The 21,256-nt window shown below is 48.5% G+C and overlaps 1 protein-coding gene across 4 annotated transcripts in view; it reads left to right on the top strand.

Annotated features, from left to right (window-relative positions):
- The window catches only part of RTN4R (reticulon 4 receptor), a 73,223-nt gene that overhangs the window by 23,627 nt on the left and 28,340 nt on the right, over window positions 1–21,256 (top strand). The window contains exon 2 of one of the 4 annotated variants that reach the window (XM_084539195.1): window positions 10,291–10,400. The exons of the other annotated variants lie outside the window; for them this stretch is intronic. The gene's annotated coding sequence lies outside the window, so the exon portion shown is untranslated. The remainder of the gene's footprint in view (window positions 1–10,290; window positions 10,401–21,256) is intronic. 4 annotated transcript variants of the gene reach the window in all.

Genomic DNA, 21,256 nt, shown 5'->3' with positions numbered 1-21,256 from the left:
TCTAAGAGGACTACCACCAGGATGGGGTAAGTCCGGGGCAGAAGGGACATTCTGAGTGAGATGCAGAGCGGATAAGTGCTGTCCACTGATGTGGCTCACAGCCTACTGCATTTGGCCCCTGATGAGGAGCTTTCTCCCAGCCAGATAGGCTTTTTGCCCAGTATGGGATCAAGCCTGATCCTCTCGTCCTTGCAGATCAGGCAAAAGAGATGGACTTTTCTCAGAAACTGCTGCCAGAGCTCAAAGTGAGTGTCAGCGGGTCTCTTCTAATCATATTGCCTCTGAGCCCTTCCCTCTCCATCCCTCTGTGCAGGCTTCTCGGGAGAGTAAGGAAGGGAAGAGGGGGCTGGTGGCCATCCTTGGTGGTCTGCAGGTTGGTGGATCTGCTCCTAAAGCGCTTGCTCAGCACAGGGTAAAGCAGAGCAGAAGCAGCCCTTTTGGCACCCTGCACCCTCCACATCCCTCCCAGAGCCACGCAGGGTGATGGATGCTCTGGGAGCAAAGAGAGGCACCTGGCCATGCAGACCCTGCTGGTACCCACTGCTGTGTGTCCTCCTGTGCTCCCAGCCCAGTAGTGGAGCTTCATTTAGTAAACTCCCTTACCCAGGAGAGCTCATATTTCAATCTTTAAAACCAACCTGAATAAAGACTGGAAAAAAAAAAAAAAAAAAAGAATAGGAAAAAAAAGAAACCCTACTCTGGCTGCTGAGAGCATGAAGCTGTATGGATTTCTTAGGCAATTAAATTTTACATAATAGAGTAACTAGACTGTACAAATTTAAAGAGCACCTGGAATATGCAGGCATATTCTAAAATATCTAATCTCGTATTTCAGCCCTAGCCCATTAATCTGTCATGTTTCTTGCTTCTATTTTTTTCCTATCCACACTGCTTCGTAGTCAGGATACCGCTGGTAAAGCACTTCTCCCATGTCAGCCTCTAGCCCCTCCTGTTCTGTTGTACTCTCCTCCCATAAGCTGTGGACACGAGCATCTTCTTGTCTTCAGACCCTGTGCTCCGCGTGGTGATTTTCTGGAGAAGAGCCTAGCATCACCTCTGAACACACCTCCTATCTCTGCCTCTACCTTGCTGGATTGCAGTTCTGCTGTGTATCTGGGCTAAGTGCTTTGGGATGGGAGCACAGAGACAGCGCAAACCTCCCTGGGAAAGGGGATGCAGCCTCATGGCAGCACCACACATGCTGGTGGGGTGCTGGTGGGGAACACCGGCTGGGTGGGTGATGAAGTGAGGATGGGTAAGTTGCTGGAGAGCCCATATCACAGAAATCTCTGGGGAAACCTATCTGGTCACATCCTGCCACCTCTGCTGCCCCACTGCCTGACAGAATGTCATCAGTGTGCATCTCCAGGTCGTATACCCCTCCTGTGACTTTCCGAGCTCCCTCAACACCCTGCTAACCTCTGGGTGTTGTAAGCAAAGGTGTTTGCCTCCCCTTGTGATTGCAGACTTCTACCTGGGCTGTGCTCTGTGCCTTTGCACTGATCCCTGCGTAGCGGCTGCCGCCTGCCAGCAGCATCTGAGCTGGGATGATGCCACAGGGCCCCATCATCCCCAGCCTCCACTTCCCTGACTTCTTTATTCCTCCCATCCCCAGTAGCTCTTGCCTGCCAGCCCTGGCTGCTGGCCTGTCCCCAGGACATGCCAAAGCATGTAATCCCCTTTCCATCGGGCAGCTAATTCTGGCATGCTGTCTCCTTCCCTGCTACTCTCATCTGCATGCTTACCCCTAAGCTGCTTTTCCAGGTCAGATGGATGGCAGTGATATTTCTCTTCCTGAGCGGGAGGATGCTCTATGTCTGTGAGCGTGAGCTGATTGCAGAAATCTGAGCTGTTGGTTATTCTTGGTTATTTAAAGCCTGAGACGCAGCCAGTGGGATGGGGCCTTTGAGCCCAGGGGGAAGCTAGGGGAACATCTGGATGATTTCTGCTTCCCGCGGTGCACGTAGCGGCTGTGGCTGTGGCTCACCTTCACAGGGACCTTTCCTGCCCTGAGTTACAACCTCCTTGTCAACAAGCAGCTGTAAAAGGCCCAGATGTATGAATCCTGCAGCTCTGCAGGCTCAGCAGGCTGCGTGTCAGGTGAGGAGACTGCTCTGGCAGGCTGATGCCCTTGGGACAGCCTGGATTTATTTGGGCTGCTGCAGGTTTTCTCCCCATTGCTTGCTGGGTCAGTGTGTAACAGGGGGGATTTTTCCCTTTAGCCACCACAAGAGCATCCCAGCTCTCCAGATGGACACTTTCAGTCTTGCTCGGGGTTGCAGATGCCCGGATCTGTCTGAGACAGCAGATGGTGAAGTTTTGTGCATTGCTTGCAGGAAATCATCGGGCACTCCATTCAGTAAATCACCTTTGACTTCACTTTATGCACTACAGATGAAAGCAGCAGGCTGTTCTAGCCAAGCCAAGGGCTGAGGTCTTGGTTATAACACTGGAAACTTTGTCAGAAGAGGGTAAAATAAGCACAAAAGGCCATATTTATTGCTAAATCTCATCCCTTTCTCCTCCCATGCCTCTGAGAGCTGGACAAGCTGGCCATCTCACCCCTATGCCACCCAGCACAGCAGCTGCCCTCAGAGTTTTTGCTATTGCAGCACTGCAGTGCAGCTCCTGTGAGCCTTGGGGCTGCCTCCACCCCCTCTTCCTGGGATAAATCCAGCTCTTTTTGACAGGGATTGTGTCAGATGGAGCACTGAACATGACGGGGGCCTGACTTTGGCCTGGGACTCTCTCTGCTTGCAAAGTACTGGTGATACTTAAACATGGAGCTCCTGTTGATGACTAAGGTTGTTCTGACCCTGCTCAGCTCCATCAAAAATAGGGCATGGGTTGAAATGATCATTCAATGACCCTTCTACCCGTTTCTGGGAAAGCACCCAGAAGCCTCAGTGAGCTGAAGGTCTTCCCAGCTGCAATGCAGCTTCATTCAGCCTCAGCTGAAACTGCAGCCGCCGCTGGGAGCTCATATGAAATCCATCTGGAGGGAAAAAGAAATATATTGACCTGTTTTTGTTTGCCTATGTGTACAAACCAGGCTTCATGGCTGCTTTAAACTCGTGGCCTAGATTAGTAAAATATAGATTATTTTCACATGGAATTGTTCAGAAATACAGATCTAGGATGTTTCTAATTTGGTCTTTGTCGTCGCTGAAAGAAGCAAAGAGTTTTGGAGCCTGGTTACTTTGTGGGCATAGCAAGGAAGGTTTGTGTGGTTTTGTTTGTGAGACAAAGTTGGAGGAATCTAATTTGCAGAGCAAAATGAGCAAGAATGGAAGAAAAGATGTGAATGCCATCTCTGGAGAGCTTTAAAAGTCTGAGTACCTCTGAGATGCTTTAGAAATTCAGAGTTGACCCCACTCACTTTGTTTTAAAAAAAAAATAAATAAATAAAATACTCTTGCCCCTTGTCTCTGGCATTCTTTGTGAGGACTTCTGAAAGACTGCAAAATGTGCTGGCTGCTGAATAAATTATAAATAGGTTTCCTCTGGTAGAGTGTTTGTTTCAGGCTGCACATCCAATAGTAAATTAAGTGCTTTGGTGTAAATTTGAGTGGAGCTGTTTGGTTCATTTTGAAGATTGGATATTCAAATTATTTCTGTTTTTTCTCCAGCTACATGGGAGGGAGCTGCCTCTGGTTGAGAGCCTGAGTGTGCAGTGGGCTGGAAGGTGGTGAGGTGGGAGATGGTCCCTGCTGCTCCTGTTCCTGCTGGGTATGCTTGCAGGGGCCTCAGGAAGCAAATGTTTAAATCATGCTGCCTTTCCAAGCAAGCAAAGCCCAGGCTGGGTTGTCCCACGTGTGGGCTGTGGGAGGGCTTCCCAGGATTTGCCTTGCAAGCAGGAATGGTGCTGGGCCTTGTGGACAGGGATTTAGCTATAAGGAATCAGGATTTCTCCTCTGGTTTTATGAGACCCGTTAAACAAACTCTTCTTGGCCACTGTGCTTTGAGAAGAGGCTGGAAGTGGCTCAGCAAGGAATCATGCAGCTCTTGGCAGAGTGGTTCGCAAGCAGCATCACCAGAAGAATGTTTCTCAGCCTGACACTCTCTCCAAAAGTGGCACAAAGTCCCCAGGATGAGATACTCTCAGGAATGGAGGTGTATGCTGAGGATGGTAGGGTGATGCTGTCCCTCTGCTTGCTCAGGGTCCCAGACCTCCCAGAGCTGTATGGGAAGGTGATCCTCCAGCTGTGAGAGTTTGCTGCGTGCCAGCAGAGCTCCAGCACCTCCACCTCTGAGCCATCATGTGAGCCCTCTGCTGAGCCCAGGAGCATGAAATGCAGGGAGAAAAGTCGGTCCAGGGCCGCTCTAACTGCTTTAATTCTCCACAGGTGATGGGAGAGGCAATAGCTGAACATTTATACATTAAGTTTTGTAAGAATATAATAGCACTTTATGTTGTAGAGCAATCCAAACTGCGCTTCATCACCCCTTCTGCTGGCTTCCTGCCTGCAAGCTGGATGCATGAGGTGTCAGGTCCAACCAGCGTCAGTCCCCAGTCTGAGTTATCAGCTCCATTTCAGAAAGGGCTTTAAGTATATTTGGAACACAAAGGGGAACAGAATCCCCCTGTATCTTCTCCATGAGCAGAGTCCAGTCAGAAATATTACAGATTGATCAGTATTTTATCTGGGAAGGAGGACAGCTCCTTAACATCATTAAGTGGTGACCTTTAAAACTCATATTCTCCTGCCAGCCAGATCTGGCAATGGATAGAGCAGAGACGGATGGCGACAGTGGGGAATAAAATCAATTGTTTGCTGAGATCAGTGCGTGTGTGTTTTCAGTGGCATGGAGGTCCCTGGGCTGCTGTTCACTGTCTCTTTCAGCACATTTCTTTTTTACAGCAGAATAAATTCTGTTTGGGGCCCAAGATGAATTTTCAGAGTCATATGTCATGTTTTACAAGGGGCTGACAGCACAAATTGGGGGAGAATAATGGTGCCCAGCCCTAACTCACCTCAATGACTTTATTAGATTTCTCATCCAGAAGCAGATGAGCAGGCTGGGTTCTTGGGGGTGTTTTCTGTTGGGAAGCTGATCTGCTTAGTTTCAGGTTTAGATTTAGCTTGGGAATGAGACTCTCACCAGGTGTCAATCCCAAGTGGATCTGGGCACGTTTGTGTTGAACCCTCTCAGTTTGTGACAGCCCATGGCAATATGGCAGTGGAAATCCTCTCTGTAGTGCCCTGCATGTGGTCCTGTGTGTTTTTAAATCATGTATGCACATGCTGGTGCTGTGAAAACAAGATCTTATCAAGGCACAAAGCTGGGTAATGTCTGGCAAGTGCTGTCCCACGTGAAAGAGACCCTTGGCAATATCTTTGTGCTCTTGCTTGTCACCTTCCAACTCTTGTGTCCTCTGTGGCTTCATTCGGCATCTTGCAGGCAGGGGAGATACAAGGAGAAGCAAGGAGCAAAGTGAACAGGAGGTAGGTGAATGCCTCCTGTAGAAGGAAGATAACACCTTGAGGGAATTCTGCTGCCCCAGGGGTATTGGTGGGTCCTGTTCTCCTGGGGCTGCATTGGTCCTGATTTGTGCTGCCAGCAGCCTGGGGCTGGACCCAGGGAGGTAGATTCCAGTTTCATTCCTGGAGCTCCCAAAACATCCTGGAGCATGTGTGGGCAGTGGGACAGGTCGAGACAAGGCAGAGTGAGCTTGGGCAGTCTTGGAGAGGCAGCGGTGGGGCCAGATCCTGAGCACAGACACACGGTGTAAGGCTACAATGACCCACTTATGTGTAGGGGAGGTGGGAAGGAACAGGCTCTGTGCTGGTCTGGAGCTGTCTCAGCTCCTGCCAAGTTGCAGTGCAGACTCATCACAGGGTAGCGTGCTTTCAGAGATGAGCAGGGAAGCGTTGCATCTATTTTACAGTCCTTTTCTTTGACCTCTGAGAGGCGATGCTGAAGACTCATTCCCATGCATTCGGTGTAGGAGAGCGAGACAGTCGCTCACCCAAACCAGAGTCAGGGGACAGTGGTAGGGAGCAGCTGTGTCTCCTGGGAGGAGAGAGCAAGGAGGGGTGACAGATCCTAATGGCAGGAGGAGTGGGATGACCCGTCAGTCCCTGCAGAAATACAGCAGTTGGCATGGTTTTGCTGTGCCCCATGGGCTAGGTGTGTTTGCTTCTTGCCCCAGGGCCACCGTCCCCCAGAGAAATGGGGACAAAGTACTGGTGTCTTCAGCGAGGATCTGCCTGACTTTGGGATGTCTTTGCAGAGCTCAGACAGCCCTTAAAGCAGAAGGTTACCCTAATTTATAGTCCCTGGATTTATGGGAGGTGTATATCAAGAAAGAGTGTAATAGCTTTCATGTAGCCCATCGGCAGAGGGGGGGACCATCCTGAAGACAGGGAGCAGGGACAGCAGCTGCTGGCTCATTCACAAAGGTAGCTGCCTTAACTCTTTCACTTCAGGAGCAGGGAGGAGGCAACCCTGCCACTGCCTCGCACTGGTGTTGCAGTCTGCTCCAAGCACTGCTTGCAGCAGACCTTGAATCCATGTCAGGAAAGAACTGGAGGAGATATCCAAAGCTCCTCAGCTTCTGGCAGTGAATAGGGACCTCGAGAAGGTTTCCTGAAGCTCATCCAACCTAGCATGAAGAGTGAGAGGCCTCACTGATTCTCACTGATTAGGAAGCTGATCTGCTTAGTTTCAGGTTTAAATTTTGGTGTGTGGAATTGCTCCAGCTCCGTCTGCTTTACCTAGAGGGGTTGCAGGGTCCTGAGGCCCACACCAGATATTCACAGCTGGAAGTTAGTTTGGGGTCTGGAGATCACAGCAGTGGCATCCCAACAGGAGCTGCTGGGCAAGCCCTGAGCAGCAGAGGGGCGAGAAATGCTCCTCGGGGTTCAGTTGCTGCATCCATCATCATCAGCAGCAGCACACAGGATAGCAAGCATGAGCCTTCTCACACCTCCCAAAAAGCATAAACATCCAGAGCACCTCAGCCCCTGGGCCTTTGCTCTCCCGTTCCCCTTTGCAGTTCATCTGACTCCACTGTGGGCATGGGAGGGTGATAGTTGAAAAGCTGCTGTTCCTGGGGCCCAGGTTCTTGCATCCTTCCTTCTCCTCTGCAGTCTGCTGTGTGGAAATGGCTGTTCCCTGCTCTAGAAGCTGGCATTGCTGCTCGAAGATGTTCTGCTTCTTTAGCAGTTCAAGAGCCTCAGCAGTTACAAAAACTTCTCTTTAAAAATTCATGCTGTTCTGTATCATGTTAAATATTTATTCTTAAGGAACAATGTGTTCCCCCTCCCCCATCCTGCTATGATACCTATTTTGCATATGAACTGATTAATAATTAAGGGTCTACATTTTATTTTCACTAACAGAAGATGTGCTCCAGCCAGCTGGACGTTTGTTGTGTTCTGCTGAGCCGTGAATTCACCTTCCCTCTCCAGACCAAAGGATCCTCTCTGGTTGTGTCTTGCAGCTCTTCCACACTGAGAGTCCAAGCTGGCTGTGGCCAGTCTGGGACAACCTTTGTACCTGTAACGCTGCAGGGCCAGTACTGGCCTTGCCATGGGGAATGCTGTAGGATTACCTCTGCCTTCCACGCAGCATCTGAGACACAGAGTGAGAGCCTGCAGCAAAGGCAGGGAACCTGGCCTGGTGACACAGGCAGGGCTGCTTCATCCCTGAGCCCTACTGGATATGCACTCCTTTGGAAGTGGTCAGCAGGTTCAGCTCCATGGCTTAAGCCTCCCTGAATATGAAAGAGGGAAACACGGTGTCCATAGGTTAGTGGGACTGGCACGCAGCACCTGGACCTCAGCAAATACGTACAGGTGCTTAGCATGCATCTCCTGACAGTCAGGTGGGGTCTTTCCAGTATATAAAGCCAACACAAGTAGACAAGGGGCAACTGGAGAAAAAGGCCTCTTGGCTGACTGCTCTGGCACAACTCCTGGCAACACTACTCTGACACTGCAAAGCTCAAGATCCGTGGCTGAAAAAAGAGCTGACACAAGGGCAAGCTGCACCCTGGGTTATAAGGAATTAGTCCTGCTAAAAAGACAGGATGATCATTCAGGAGAAATGCTGAGAAAACTGCATTTGTATTCTGAGGAAAATTTCAGCATTAGCCCCCTCATCTCCCTTTCATATTTCCTATGGAAAACACCCTCCCCCCCCCCCATTTTCTTATGGATAGGAAATGCAATCCCAGCTGCTTTGCAAACATGGAAGCATCTTACTTTCTGCAATTCTCAGGCATTACAAGTATTATTTTTTTCCACCAATAAAAATGAAACTACAGGATCCATTTTAGAATAGAGGTTTGAGGGTTCAGAAAACAAGGAAATTAAAGCAAATTGTGTTGGGGTGTTTGAACTGTGGAGCTCTGTCAGAATAGTTGTGATACCTCAGGGTGGTCCTTTAAAAGCACTGCATTTTCTAAATGCTCAAAAACAAAAAACAAAAAACAAAAAAGAAAAGACTTCAGCTGGCTCTATCCTTTAGACTGGAATTACAAAACGAAGAGACTGTGCAAAACTGATATTTACTAACATTCTTGGTACAGATTCGCGTGAAATCTTTGTCTCAGGCTGAGTTTTAACAGCCTGGATTGTAAGCACTGTCATAAAGAGCAAAGATTGCCTGGAGGGCTGTAAACGGAGGGAAGGGATGGGTAATGGCAGAAGGCAGGAATGGGGTGCTATGGCTGTGCGTGGGGTAGAAGGGACATGCACAGAAATTGGCGTTTCTTATTTAACAGCTTCATTAGTGAGCTGGAGGCAGGCAGAGGCAGCATGGGAATGGATGTTGCAGATGGTGTTAAACCAGGAGGTGCTGCAAGCAGCAGCTCTGTGTGTGATGCCAAGCAGTGGGGAGAGGCTTGAAAATCTGGCACAAGAAGGTGATGCTCAGCTCATGAGCAAATGGCCCAGGACAAAGATGTCAGAGTGCTAAGTACAGCCTGAGGCTGCCACACTGCAGGGACTGGCTGCTGCATCTCTCAGATCACTCCTTCCAGGCTTTTTCTTGTGGAGTGTCATTGGAGGAGGGATGGTGCAAGGGACCAGCAGCGGACTGCCCTTGTCATGCTTTTAGAGAACAGGAAATCCTTGCAAAGTATTACACTTGCAAAGGTCCAGGGCCTTGCTTGCTTCTGTGCGGGCAGTGTGCCATAGCAAGGGCTCTCTAAGAGGGCAACATCTTTTATTTCCCATCGGTAACATTTTACAGCAGGGATGCGAGACATGCACTGTGGGCTGGTACAGCTCTTTGGCCCTGCTGGACCTGCAAGATTAGGAGTGGGAATGCAGCTTGCATTTGGACAGTCTGGCTTTGAAGGCATCAGAAGACAGAGGAGCTGCTATTTCCCTCTATTGCTCGTCATTGTGGCTAATCACTGTGACTCATTTCTGATTTTATTTCTCTGTCTGTGACCTTAAACTGCTGGGTCTTACTTTGCCATCCTCTCCTGGATTAAAGAGGCTCTGACTACCCTCTAGTTTTCTTCCCTGAAAATGCTTAGATGCGTTTATCAGGTCACCTATTTTAGTTTCTCTTTAGGGGAGAGACAGATCACGTGCCTTCCATCTCACACCTTTTTTCCTAGCCGTTGCTATCATTTTAGGTTCTTTGCAGCTGCTCCTGGTCATCAGTGGGGAGGGGAACACCAGGGCTCACCCTGGCTGTGAGCGGTCTTGTACTTTTCTCCCCACTCACTTGGGATAGTCTTAGACTGGGGCAATACTCTCACCCTGCTTTCCCTGTGCTGCAGCATGGGCCAGTTCCCTTTTGGACTTGCAGAAGACCACTGCTGTGTGCTACATTTACTGCAGGCGTTCAATCCGAGCACTGTGACTTTAGCTATGACACTGGCTGGTTGCTGCATTTGTGATGAGCAGTTATTGCTTTCAGACATGCCCTGGCAGATTCACAGATCTGGGGAAGAGGCAGGGTTGGATGTGGTGCATTTGGACATGGGCAATGATGTTTCATTTTATTTTATTCCTCTCTGTGTGAAGCTGGCTGGTTTCATGCCAACCTTTCCCTCTCCTCGGAAAGCAGCCGCCTCTCTCCCTCCTTCCTCTGCATTTACCTGCTGTTCAGGGCTAGCATCCACTCTCTCACTGCAAGTTTCAAGCTGTGGTGAATGCCTGGGCCCAGTTTAAAATGGAGGCAAGATGGCTTTGCCCATTCCAGGGTGATGGTTGGACCAGATGGTCTTGGAGGTCTTTTCCAACCTTAATGATTCTGTGATTCTATGATTTGGACCATAGCCAAGACCAGACCCATGGGCTAGCAGATCCCCCTGTTTTGTTCCAGCACTGGGAGCTGTGGTGGGTCCAGGAGAAGATGCCAGCAGCCTGCTGGATATGGTTCACCTGGGATGCTGAGCTAGAACCAGTGGAGTCCTTCAGTGGTCCTGCCCTCAGGTCAGTGACAGTTTAAATTGACAATTTGAGGTTTGAAGAAAAAATAGATGGTGTCTAAGTTGGAGGGACATACGGAGATGCAGGTGCATGTACCCAACAGGCACTTGTGACATGCAGAAAAGGCAGGTGTACAGGAGCACAGAGGTTTCTCCCCTCTTCTTTCCCTATCCTGCAACTCTGTCTGGTGGAAACTCCCCCACTTCCTCCTCCTTTGTTCACATTGAGCTCTGTGTGTTTTGCAGAAATATTCCTTTTCACTGCGAAAAATAAAAATAAAAAAAAAATGCGCAGAGTGAAAAATCATAATTTTCTCAGCACTCGGAAGGGGAGAAACATGAATAGGGCTTAGGGTGGCCCAGGATCCTTGCTAACAGAGGTTGGCACCTCTTCTTCATATCAGGACCTTTTCCTTAGATTGCAGGTGCTTCCCATATACATATATATATATGTATATATATGTTCATAGTGAATGTCTTCAGCAATTGGATGGCTTTGCCTTGGGCTCCCAGGACATCCAGGCCCTGCCTGTCCCTTTGCCTGCTGCTGTCCTCCTCGCTGGTCCCCAGAGAGGCTGCAGAGGGTGAGCAGAGGCACAAGGGTGTGGAAACGATAACTTTGCAGGTGTCTGAGGAGAGACAAAACTCGGGGAGCTGGGCAGATGTCCTTCATTTTAGGCAGAATGAGCTCAGATCCTACAAAGCCTCCCTCCTGGGTTGAATGACACCCATACAGCCATGGTCCAGCCACAGGTCCTGCTGGCCTCCTACACTGATCTTCTTGGTGTCTGTCTCCTTCCTAAGGTATATGGTGACCCTCAGCTTCACTTGTCACATTGTCCCTGTCGCTGCAGGGCTGGTTTTGTACTGAGTTCTCCCTGTTGTCCCCATGAGAAGCCATGGTCAGAGGCACCAGCAACATCACAGCTGGAGCAGGAAGCAGCATGAGCCCCAGCTCAGCTCTGGAAGCTCAGGTCCATAACTCCATTAGGAGCTTGGTCCTGCTCCAGCTGACAGCCAGGGAGCTGTACTTGGCTCTGCACTATGCTTCTAAGCTGGCTCTGTAGCCCTTGCCTATTCTCCTCCTTTTCCATGCTCAGCTGTGCTTCCTGCAGGAGTTCCCTGCTTCCTGTGTTCTGCAACACCCATTCCAGGCATTTCCATGGGTTTCAGGTGAAGTCAGGTCAGGGCTATGCTAGCAGCAAAGCTTTCCTAGACAATGTAATAGCAAGGCTAATAACTTCTTCCTTTCCTACTGTCTGTGTCAAGCTCGTCTCCTGGGAAAATACCCTCTTTAAATAGCAAGATGAGTGTTTTCAGGTTGCAGAGTGGCTTTGCAACAAATCGCATCAAGGACTCTCAGTTCTTGACCTTTCCCATCTTGTTGCAATTTCTGAGTGTGTGGCTCAGGCTGTGAAGTGGCACCAGCCCCACACAGTCTGATCCTGGAAGAGACTGAAGCTCGTGAAGAGCAGGGCCAGCCTTTGCACGAATGGTGTTAGCGAAAAGTGCCGTGCCCCTGGGAGTGCTGTCAGGTCACAGCCTCAGCACATGGTTCCTGCCATGTTTGCTGTGCCTGCACCGCTCCTGCTCTCGGACACAGCGTGGCGGTGCCAACTGGAGCATGCTGCTGTTTTAAGTGTTGGGTCTATAAGCTCCTCTGTCTGGAGCTAGTTGAGCTAAGTGGCACCCGAAGGGCCAGCAGCATGAGCTGGGGGAGGCTGAAGGCACCCAAGCTCTGCACAAGAGCAGATCTGGGAGACCTGTGAGCCTCCGTGCTGGACAAGAAGGTGACACCAGCACCGCGCCAGAGGTAGGACCTGTATGGGGCAGGCTTCCTTCACAGGAGGCAAGAGGAGCGGTCAGCAGGCTCTTGCACAGAGCTGTGGGTCGCACGCTTAGTGTGGCTGCACCAACCCCAGCTCAGACACATCTGCTTGAGCTGGCTGGCTGCTGGAGTGGCGCCCAGCTGCTAAGGCCCTGTTCAGGAGAGATCTGAGTGAAAAGGGCTATCCAGACTAGCAGGCAAAGGATAGATGAGGGTTGGTGTCAGGAGCTGGAGATAAAGCACATGTACTTTACCAGGAACAGGAGCTGTGCCCAGGCAGGTAGCAGGTTTGGTGTCACTGGCAGGTTCAGGTCACAGATTTTACATTTCCCCCTAGATCAGCTCAGAGTTTGAAGCAGAGTTGAATCCAGGCAGCCTTAGTGCCTCTGCAATGCAGGAGGACAGAAAGCATGGTTGTCTCCTAGGGCTTACCAGCAAGTGACTGTGGGCCATACGTGAGTACTGCTCCTGACCTGGCTGGAGAAGAACCTGGAGATCTGGATGAGCACAGGTCTGCTTCAAACCCAGCTTTGCAGGCAATGTATGTGTGAAATGGTGATAGCTGAGCTGTGGCCATGGGCTGTTATGTGCAGGGAAATCAGGGTAGGCACAAAGCAATAAGAAAAAAAAAATGTTTTTAAAATTCAAATCAGCTTTTTTTTTTCTTTTCATGTTGTGGGTCTGCATTTTCTTTTCGACTTACAGGCTTGGGTTGCTAAAATGGCTGTTTTGTGCTTGTTTCTTTAATTAGTTTCTTAGCAGTTTCCCAGTTTTTCCATAGAGACTTTTACTTCTAAAGAAGGCTGTTTCTTAAGGTTAGTTCTTAAAATGCTCATCTGTACTGAAAAAAAATGGTGCTAAAGCCCAAGGAAAACCTTTACTGTAGGAGAGGTACAGATATTTGCTGAGCAAAAAATTCTACTTTCTGATGCGCTGAGTTTTCCATTAAGGAAGCCAAGGGGTTTTGTTTTGACCATATCCCACCATCACAGTTTGCCAGTTGAATTTAAGGGGACTTTCGCATCTCAAGTCAAATGCTTTAGAAAAACCCTCCTAATTCCCTGCAGATGGGAGTATGAGTCTAATTTTAGACTAGCTTGTTTGGAAATGTCAACTCGTGTGTACAACAATTTTACAGCAACTTTGTTCGTGCATTGAAAACTGAAATCCCCTTTTAATGTTAACAAGGAATCAATGTGTTTTGAATGTGCAAAGATTTTATGCCACTAGGAGAGAAGATTTTTTTATATGTATATAATAAGTCCATGGTGTGTCCACGTTTCAAATAATCCATATCTTTCTTATTGTCCTGCCTCAGAAAGGATGCTGTAGTAATGGAAAAACTTGTGAGATGGGCAGTCAGAATGATCAGAGATATGAAATAGGTCTTGGACAGGGAAGGACCCACACGGAGGTTTTCATGCTTAGGGAAGAAGCAACATCACAGCTAATGGCAAAGGCCTCCAAAGATGAAAGATGAAATGCTCTGATGATCTTTGTTATGGTTACACGGGTTCTTGTATTTAAAATAAAAAATAAATAATAAAAAAATAATAATAAAAGGGTTTGCAGGAGCAGCTAAGACTCTGATTTAGAGCTGCTTAAGTGTTGCAGAAACATGGATTTAACTTCTAGAAGATTGAGATTTCTTTCTCTATATCTGTCCCTTTTTATCAGTTTTCTAAAATTATGGGAAAGCATCCCACAGATATGTTTTTTTTTGGTCGATTCATTCTGTGTGTGTGTGCATGTGTGTGTCTGTGTGAAAACCCACAGTACATTGGTGCTAACTGCTTAGTTTTCAAAGACAGACCATGCAAATGCTTGGTAAAAGCTATCTAAATCACACAGTGAACATAAGTAGCGTAAAACATTGGAGATGTTCTGAAACAGTATGAATTATTTTTAAGCAAAAGCTCCCAAATAATAATTGTTTTGGCTTTTCTATCTTGTTGGTGTCTGATCTAATTAGATTGAAGCTTTGCAGTGAGAGCAACGGGACTGTTAACTCACCTTCCCAAGATGTCTCCAAGCTGGAGTGGATGTTTCTTTTCATAGTCAGGACATTTGATGTTACCAATTCACAGATAGCCTTTGGTGACAAGTGGTTCTCCCAGATTCTCAGGCTCTCATGGTGCCTGCTGGTGGGGCAGTCACCCTGGCTGGACCACTGGGCACCTTTAGCAAGATGTGGCCACCATGGGACTGCTGTCCTGCATGTGTTTCAAATTGGCCTGTAGACCACATCTACCTCTTGACTGAGGTAAAAGAAAACGTAAATTTGGCTGATTTCACTAAAGTCAAAGTCATCCTCCTAGTGACAGCCTGTGTAAACAGGTTACAGTAAATTAACACATGGGTAAAGCCAACCAGCAAGCCCAGCTCCACTCTCAGCTCTCAATCTGGATTGTTCCCTCTGGCTTCTGCTCAGCCCCCACCAACCCTCCTAGCCTTTCTCTGCTGGGCAAGAGGAGACTGGAGAGAGCGGGTACCTGTTTGGGGCCTGGCTAACTGCTTGGATGTGTCCTTGGTGGGGCAAACAGAGTTCAGAAGGAGGTTGCAAAAGATGTCCTGAGGGCTCTGGAGTCCTCTTGAAAATCACAAAATCACGGAATAGCTGATCTTGGAGGGGACTTCTGAAGATCCTTCATCTCAAGGATCTTTTTATTCTACTGCTGTTGGAGCGTGCTTATATCATGGTCTCGTGGCTAGCCTTTGAGCATCTGCTAGTCTGTTAATGGAATGCTCTTAAACTGATTTGAGAAGAAATCTCTTTGATGAACAAAAAGGAACCCTCAAGTGCTGATTTTCTACCCATTTACCTCTTTGTGCAAGAGGTAATTGAACCGTAGTCATAAGAACATATTGTAACAGTTTGCAAATTACATGCTATAGGAGGTCCTTGGTGTCCTCTTGTAGTTTGAACTGGTTTTTCCCTCTCCTTACCAGCACGCCTTGGAATAGGAACCTTTTCACGGCTCCACAAGGAACCTGCAACAAGAGTATTTCAGAAATCATTGTTTATTCAATGTTTATGACAACCCTGGAATTCAAATTAACTTGTGTCAAACTAGCACAAGGGTGGTTACTGTGCTATTACACAATTTCTAAATTACCTTTCTGGAACCCTTATTTTCATAGCTCTATGGTCCCCTTGTTGCAAAGCTCTGATGTTGCCTAACAGCTTAGTGCTTCAGCACTCACCCTGGCTTTACTTGCACCCCTTTCCCTAGTCCCTCCAGCAGCAGTACAAGTTGTCCTCCTGACCTGGACTTGATACTTTGAGTAGAAGGATGACATGCTGATCTTTCTCAGGTTTCTGACCCAGGTCAGCAAGTAGCTTGACATCTCTAACATCTTGGAGTTCCTCAGGATTAAGTAACTGGTCTACAACAGCCAGTGAAATTTGATATTTGAATTCAAAGTACCATGGGCCTTACTTGGGATGGGTGTATGGGTATCTGTATTAGCAATCTCAATGAGTTCTTGCTCTAAATACCACCTTCTTAAACCCCAGGCCCAGCAAAGTCTGATGTCGATGTCATGCCCTCCTCTCATCTGTCCTTCCCTGTTGACTTGTTAGCAGCTGCCATCTTGCAGCAATGTCTATGGGTTTCTCCTTCTGTTCTCCTTCCCAACCCTAAACACACCAGATTAGACATGAGCATTTCCTTTAAGGCTTTCTGAAGGACCACTTAGCAATGGAGGTGGCATCCTATGATGTCAGCGTTTGCATTCCCCAAACCAGCTCTTTCATCATGACGCTCAAGCCTCATGCTCAGTTGAGATGTGTGTTAACAGACTCATTTCTAGTCTCCCTGCAGGAAGAGTGGTTTACATGTGCTAGTTCCTGGAATAAGTCTAGCCCAACATTCTCCAAAAAGAAAAGGCAAAACATGAGCTGTTAGGCTTAGCACAAAAGCAAAAGACATGTTTGTAGCACCAAAGCTTTGCTACTTCTTCCAGGTTTCTATTCTCTTCCACCCAGAATGATACACAACAAAGCACAACATCAAGATTTAACTTAGCACAAAGATTAGGCGTGGTCTCTGTAACTCATCCTGCAGCTCTTCCCCTTCTCCAGGCAGGCCCCAGAAGCCAGTGACACATTTACCCCAAGCCATTTGTCACCCCTGTGTGCATCTCAGTATGGGCTAAATTCCAGGTAGCTGCATGTGGTGGAATGGCTGCCCAGGCAGCAGCCATGTCCTGATTATGTTTGTAATGGCTGAACACGCATTTGTTCCATCAGGCGGTGTGGAAAGGGAGCACCTGCAACGTCACCCTGTCCCCAGTCGCACCGTGCTTCTCTGGATGAAAGGTGCTCTCCCAGGGTTACAACGTGGGTGGAAGTGTCCCAGCCAAGAGCTCTGAATGTCTCCCTCTGCTCTCAGTCAAGCTGGGATGACATTTTTGCACTCCCCCATGCTTGCACTTAAATCATTTATAGATTACCGACACATTTATACGTGCTATGTCACCTCCCAAACACAGCTTGCTTTCTGCCTTGACGGAGCATAACGAAGCACACACATCAGCAAGTAGGTCGGGGTTGCCACCTCGGGCTGCTTTCAGGGAATCTGTGATGTCACCACTTTATCCCTTGAGCAAAACTCTCTTGGAGTGCCTGAAGGCTCACCTGCCAGGCAGCTCCATGTCCCACCTCAGAAACCTTCCCTTGCGGTTAGCACTGGGCTTGCAGGGGTGTGGATCCTGGGCATAGTGGGGCAACAGGAGCTCCCTGGAAGGCAGTAGAAGCCAAGGGGAAGCATTCCCCTCTCTGCTGGTGTATTTCCTTGTGGAGCAGCCTCTCCTGGCACTGAACCTTGTCCTTGGGTATGAATGGCTCAGCTCAACACGCTGGCATCGCTGCACCCAGCTTACCGTGTTGACACAGGCTCCTGGGAGAACAGCATCAATACTAGGAGAATATTAATACTAGCGGAAGGCAGAACCATTGTTTACCCTGCTTTTGTTAATCAGTTTGTTTCCATTCGTGATCCCAAAATGAAATTAAAAGGCTCTGTTTACATTTCTGAATTATCATCTGCTCCAACAGGTAAAGCACTTTGGCAGAGAATTAGTGGAGCTACGGACAGATTTGTGTTAAAAATATGTGCATATTTTCCCACTGAAGGATTTGTTTGAAATGAGCTGGAATCTCATGCCTTTGTGTTTAAATAAAACATCATCCACCAACCACCCACACATGCTGCTGGGATGCGGTGGCCCTGAAACGAGTTCACCTTTAAAACAGCTGAGTTGAAAGCTTCTTCTGTGCCGGATTCAAAGGTGATTTTTCAAGATGGCCTTGGAAGGTAGCTTAAGGACTCAGAATGTGCTTGAAGGAAAAGTGCAAAACTGATGCCAAAGAGAGACTGGAGAGTGTGTGCACATGGCTTCAGTCCTCAAGAGCTTGAACTGAATTGTGCTGGGGGAGGGGGTAGGGAGGGCAGTACTTCTATCTCAGCAACAGGAGCCAAATTGTCTTCTCTTGTGCTGCAGTGTAACCCAGCATAGAATGGGGCCCTTGCATCTGCCTCAGAAGGATGAAAAATCTAGTTCTGATCATTTCTGCTCAAGCAGCACTAAATTTATAACTCAGCACAAGGAAGACAAGATCTAAAAACTAATTTAGCAAAAAATAGCCTTTGCAACTAAAAATTAATGCTTCGAATGGCCTAAATGAAGCTTGAAAATAGCTTTTATTCTGCTCCAACCGATGATTCACGTGCCTATTTGCAAACAATTCAAATGCAGTAAATTGAGAGGAAATATAAATCAGGTTCCTAAGTGAAGCTGCATAAATCCAATAAATGATTGATGAGAGATTCCTGTTTTAAGATGCTGCTGCCTGTCTTCAGTGCTGAGGCAAAAAATAATGGGGCTGTCGCCTTGTTGGGCTGTGCTGAATACCTCGAGCTTACACCAACCTCTGTTCGTCATTCAAGGTCAGAGCTTTCTCTTGCCACTTGGCCGAGATGCCCAAAAAGAGAGCTGCAAAATAAGACTATGGCACAGATCTTTGAAGTCTCTCCTCCAAGAAGACAGGAATGGACTCATCAGCTATGAGTCAGATGTTGCAGTGCTACCCTGCAAAGGGTTCAGTGGTCCCACCAGCATGGACCTCGGTGCTGCATGTATTAAAAGCACGGGCAGAGGGGGACAATCCCCTCCCTCACCCTGCTGCCATGCTGCTTTTGGTGCAGCCCAGGATACAGTTCGCTTTCTGGTCTGCAAGCACACATTGCTGGCTCATGTGGAGCTTCTCATCCATCAACACCCCAAGGTCCTTCTCCTCTGAGCTGCTCTCAATGCATTCTCTTCCTAGCCTGTATTTGTGCTTGGGATTGCTGCAGAGATTTTTTCCAGCTTGGAGGTTCAGGTGATAACCCACAGTATATGGGAGCTATTTTCTAGGAAGGGCTTTGTGGCCCAAACACATTTCTCATATATATGTCTTGTACTTCTTTCCTTATTCTCCATGTGACCAGAAGCCCCATGTGCCTGGGATTCTGGGAGAGATGCATGATCCTGCACAGCTCTATTCCTGGCACAGAGTCTCCCATGCTGTGGCTCTGGGACCCTGCACTTCCAAGACAGCAGCTTCTGACCCAGGGACTGCCGTGAACACCCAGCAGCAATTAGCAACCCCTTAATGCAATGCTGTGTGAGAAAGGGAGGGCTCTGGCCACTCCATCCAGCTGCCAGGATCCTGCCTCCAGCACAAAGCTGGTGGTAGAATATCCTGAGTGCCCTGAAGGGCCATTTGCCCGTCCTGCTCAGATTGAACATCTCTGCAAGCTTTGGCAGACTGCCTTGTGTCACATGCTGCTTCTGCCCCGAGGGCTGACAGTCACCAGCAGATTTTTCCATCCACAGAGTGGATGGGTGCTCTGGGACAGGGACAAACCTCATACAAGTTGTTCTAAAGCCTTAGAGCAGAAGAAAACAGTTCTGGGGTGCAACCTCCCCAATCTCTTCTGGGCATGGAGAACCTGAGGAACCATGGGCTCCTGGAGACCTCATGCTGCTGGGCTGTGCCCCACTGTCTTACCTGTTTCAGCTTGGGTTGTAGCAGACCACATCACCCTGAAAAGATCTTTCTTCTCCTCAACCTACTGCCTTCATCCTTCCCCACCATCAGGCGGCCTGTAAGTGAAGGGAGGGACTAGAAGGTTCAACAAATTTTTCCAGAGCCTGACAGCTCAAGACAGCTGCCACCAGCTCCTGCTCCCAGGCAGCCTGGCATAAATCAGCATCAGTGGAACAAGGTGGCTTGTCTTTGCTCCAGGTTGTTGGATTTGGCTCTGACACAGTTTTCATGAAAAATTTATTTTGTGAGAAAATGGATTTTTGATCAAACCAGGCATTTCTGCATAAAATATTGTTTGGGCTGACATTTTCCCATTTTTTTTTTCCATGATACAGTTCCCTTCCTTTCTTCTCCCACCCTCTTCCAAAGATACAAGCACAAAAATAATTCAGAGGCAGTGTTAATTTTTCAGTGAAAGTGTCTGGGTTTGGGTAACAGAGGGCTGCATATTTTTAGAGGAAATCAAATATCAAAAGTAAAGAAAAGTCAGTTTTCAGAAATAAAACCAACGACTCTTAATGTAGAAATGACAGCTATCTGGTAAATACTTTGTAGGAGAGTACATGTGGTCTCTACATGGCTGGTCTGCAGCACAGCTCATCTGGAAGGCTAAGCTCCTTCTGGGGCCCTTGCTGGCCCCATGGGGACATTAGAGTGCTTGGTCATCAATCCCCAAGGCCAGTAGCCCAAACTCATCAAGCCAGCCAGCCTGCAGCCCCAGACCTTTTCCCCACTGAGTTCTTTGACTCATCCTTCCTACCCACCCCCTTCCTTCACACCCACCTCTCCCAGTTTCCCCGGTCCTGTTGCTTTTCTTTCCCACCCCACAAACTGCTCGCTCTGAGGACCACGAGGAGAGGAGCCAGTGCTGTGAGCAGAGCTCAGATGTCTGCAGAGGAGGACACTGTGTCCCCACCTGGTCCCTCAGCTCCATGGTCCTGACCCTGAAGAACCATGGGTGGGGTGAGGACAACAGTGCTAGCGGCCTTCCTCCCTCCTCTTATTTAAGGCCTTATTTACGCCCTTCTCCGCAGTGGGATTCACTGCAATGGCCCTCGTTCTCTAAGTAGTCCTGCTTTGGGTCCAAATGAGGCCAGACAGGACACAAAATTAATCCACCCCAGTGGCAAACAGCATGTTGGGCATAAGAAGAAGGAAGCAGTGCCTGAGGTCTCAGAGGATGCCTGCTCTGCAGTGGAGCTGATTTCCATGTGGTGGGCTGGCTTCTGATGGGAAATGACATCCCCTAATGCCCCAGATTCAGCTTCTTTCTGCCCTATTTTTGCCTGGTCCACTGACAGGCCAAGAATATCTTGGCTTTCCAAAAGCTCCAAGTGACAAAGGTCTCTCCCAAAGGCAAAGGCTTTGTTTCATCAAGCCACGTTTCCCCTGGCACAAGTGAGCATCTTTCAACAGGTAACTGCAGGTCCTCTGTCCTCTGGGCTTGTGGCCACCAGTGCCTGGGCTGTGGCCACAGAAACACAACACGAGAGCAAGCAGAGAGATGCAGAAGAAAGTACCCCATGTGTTTTGGGGGTTTGGGGACCGCTTCTCCCCACACAACTCTGCCTTTGTCAAACTGAGCTAATCAAAGCGATGTGTCACCTGGGGCTCCCCAGCTGTCCTTGCTGAAGTTGTCTGATGTTTCTGACCACCACTACCACAGTCAGCCCACTTGCAGCTACAGCAGTCCCAGTACTCCCCTTCCTGAATCAGCTGACACTGGGAACAAAGGGTGCTGGTGCAACAGCAGGGCTGGGGCTGAGGCCAGGGGTTTGTAGCTTGGCTGAAACTCTCAAGGCATGTTATGGGGGATCCTTCTGGCTGCCCTTGAAAAGAGCAGAGCTGGCTCTGGAGAGACCCTGGTGAGATTCCCCCTGCCAGCTGTGGCTGGCAGCTGGCTAGGCACACGGCCTTGAGAAATTCTTGCCATTTT

The sequence above is a fragment of the Aythya ferina genome (genome assembly GCF_964211825.1).
Source record: "Aythya ferina genome assembly, chromosome: 17".
NCBI classification, from domain to species: domain Eukaryota; kingdom Metazoa; phylum Chordata; class Aves; order Anseriformes; family Anatidae; genus Aythya; species Aythya ferina.
This window is presented reverse-complemented; position numbering and strand designations above follow the sequence as displayed.